Source organism: Nannospalax galili, unplaced genomic scaffold, assembly GCF_000622305.1.
Source record: "Nannospalax galili isolate Female #2095 unplaced genomic scaffold, S.galili_v1.0 scaffold305, whole genome shotgun sequence".
Classification (NCBI taxonomy): domain Eukaryota; kingdom Metazoa; phylum Chordata; class Mammalia; order Rodentia; family Spalacidae; genus Nannospalax; species Nannospalax galili.
Window position 1 is genome coordinate 403,887 of NW_008356258.1, and position 3,230 is coordinate 407,116.

At 44.1% G+C, this 3,230-nt stretch overlaps 1 non-coding gene across 1 annotated transcript; it reads left to right on the forward strand.

Annotated features, from left to right (window-relative positions):
- Nucleotides 1-531: 531 nt before the first annotated feature.
- LOC115067824 lies at nt 532-701 on the forward strand. Its single transcript, XR_003847197.1, has one exon. It is a non-coding gene; the product is annotated as a U1 spliceosomal RNA (small nuclear RNA).
- Nucleotides 702-3,230: the final 2,529 nt, after the last annotated feature.

Genomic DNA, 3,230 nt, shown 5'->3' on the forward strand with positions numbered 1-3,230 from the left:
GGCATGTGCACATATGTATCCACACATGCAAACACACACACAGGAACATGCATACCACACACATGCAAAAAAAGTCAAAGTTCATTAAAATGTACAAGTATAATGAGTACATTTTATTGCAAGTAAATTCTTCTTCAATAAATTTTATTTTTAATAACGTTTTGTCTATCAGCTTTGCGAGGATCACAAATTTAAGGAAAGTGCATGGGTGGAGGTACAGGAGAACAGTCCTTCCAGACACTGCTGACCAAATTATAAATCTGTACAGTCTCTGTGGAAAACACTTGGCAAAAGCTATCTAATTTGCAAATACATATGGGCTTTGACCTAGTGATTTCATTTCCAAGTATTTATCACATAAATATTGTTATACATATGCTAAATGACCCCCACACAGTGCTATTCACTGTGGTTTTATGTGTAAGTATAAAATACTGGCAACAATCTTAAAAGTCTGTTAGTGGTAGACTGAGGGGTAAACAAGGGCACTCACAGTCGACTACACTACAGCATTGTAAGGTTAATATGGGTGTAGTTACCTAGCAGGGGGTACCATGATCAAGAAGGTGGTTTTCCCTGGGCAAGGCCTGTCCTCACTCAGGATGTTGACCCCTGCCATTTCCTCAAATATGGAAAAATCAAGGAAATTGACTGCATAATTTGTGGTAGAGGGGGATTGTGTTCATGTGCTAAAATTCTTAAAAGACTGATATACATAAACTATGCTCAAGATACACCATTAACAACAAAAAAAAAAATCTTAGAACACTCTGTGCAGGCTGGGATGTAGCTCCATGACAGAACACCTATCTATTGTATACATGCCTCTGCATTGGGTCCCTAGGAGAAGACCAAAAATGGTTGCCTTGTATACAGTAGTTTACACAATGTGTGTGTACTAGACAGCTTTAGTTGTCAACTTGATACACCTGCGTAGAGGGAGCCTCAATTGGGGAATTACCTCCTTTGAACTGGCTTGTGGCCATGTCTGTGGGGCACCTTCTTCATTATTGGGTGATGTGGGAAGGCCCAGCCCACTGTAGGTGGTGCTACCCCTAAGCAGGTGGGCCTATGCTATATACGAAAGCAGGTTGAGCACAGGCCAGAGGAGCAAGCAAGTAAGCAGCATTCCTCCATGACCTGTAGTTCAGTGCCTGCAGTCCAGTTCTTGCCTCCAGGTTCCTGCCCTGAGTTCCTACCTTGGGCTCCCCGATGAACTGTAACCCAGGAGATGTAAGATAAATAAACCCTTTCCTCCCAAAGTTGATATTGGTCAGAGTGTTTTGGCACCACAATGGAGAAACACATTGAACAGAAAGGAAGTGACAGATGTTGAGGTGACAGACCTGACCTTGGTGTTTGGGGGAGAATTATGGAAGGGTTTGGAACTTTGGGCTGGAAAAGTTCTTAAGAGTTTGTTGCTATGGACCTTCAAATAGTTATGCTGAAAGAGTTGTGGCTTATGAAGCTTCAAAGGGAACTGGAGACCATCAGGGCTATTTGTATGGTATCTTGAATTGAGACTCTGTGGGTTATGGTTGTCTAGGACTGAAGAATCAGCTGTGATTAAGAAGAGACCACAATTACTGAAGTAAAATCTTTATTTTACTGGGACAATTGATGCTGCTTAGCTGGGGCTGAAAAATCAGCTGTAAGTAACAAGAGACCAGCATCACTGTGGTGAAGTCTTCTGGGAGGTAGTTCCGCAGAGTCAGCACAGAAGCTACGGTTCAGAGAAGGCTCAAGCCTCCATCTCAAGCTGGATATAGGATTTGGTAATATGTAAGAGTCTCCTGCATGGTTCTGGTGTTGAAAGTATGAAGGGGTCACAGAGAACAGCAGAGGTTTGGCACCATGAAAGGCCAGGACAGGCCATTGGTGAAAGTGCAGCTTCAGTTGCAGTGACAATCTCAGGATTGAAAGGGTCATGTATGGGCTGTAGAGATGGCTCAGCAGTTAAGAGCACTGACTGCTCTTGCAGAGGAGCCAGGTTCGATTCTCAGCACCCACATGGCGGCTGCGAACCATCCTTAACTCCAGTTCCAGGGGAATCCGAAGCCTTCTTCTGACCTCCACGGCATTGCATGACATGGGTGCACTCACATACATGCAGGCAATACACTCATACACATAAAATAAAAATAATAAAATAGTTTTTAAAAAAGAAAGGGTCATGTAAAGAATCTAAGACTTTGTACCCTGAGAGTCCAGAAGAGGCCTTTAGTGAAAGTGAAGATGAAGCCTCATTTTCAATGGAGACCCCAGCTTTTTGGAGATGCCAGGACCATGGGATAACTATCAAGGGCCCCAGTAGGTATGGAATGGAACTGGCCTGGGTCTGTAAGATGAGCTGTGTGTGCTGTGGACGGCAGAGTCAGAGAAGTGGAGCTGCCAGAGCCCTTTGGAGCCCAGAAGAATGTGAGTGAATCCCAGATGTCCAGCCTTGAGCTACTTTGCTGGACTTAGGTTTTGCTTAAATTTGCCCAATTCTTCCTTTTTCAAATAAGACAATACTTGTTTTGGATTTTATAGGAGCCCACAGTTAAGAGACTTTTAAAAGACACTATGGACTTTTAAGTGTTTGCATTTTTTTAAGAACTGTGGGACTTTTAAGGTTGTACTGTCTTATGTTGTGATATTGTTAACTTCATATCTTGGGAACAAGAAATTGAAAGGTTGTAGTTTCATAGTGCTGTGTTTGTGTGTCGAGTTGACAAGGGATCAATTGTGCTGGGTAGCTTTAGATGTCAACTTGGCACACTTGGGTAGAGGGACCCTCAATTGGTGAACTGCCTCCATTGGACTGGCCTGTGGCCATGTCTGTGGGGCATCTTCTTGATTACTGAATGATGTGAGAGGGCCCCGACCACTGTGGTCAGTGCCAGTGGCCCTATGTTGTATGAGAAAGCACGTTGAGCACAGGCCAGAGATCAAGCCACTGAGCATCGTTCCTTCATGACCTCTGATCCAGCTCCTGCCTCCAGGTTCCTGTCCTGAGCTCCTACCTTGTGCTTCCTGATGAACTCAGGAGATGTAGGCCAAATAAACCCCTTCCTCCCCAAGTTGGTATTGGTCAGAGTACTTTGTCACAGCAATGGAGAAACAAACTAGAACAGACCCCAAGATAAAAGTGCCACTACTGCACCAATGTCTTGCACCGTGCTGGCCATTGATGTGGTTATTTGGTTTTGAAGCTGGTGTGGACCAGCTGTGGCAATAGCCTGTATAAT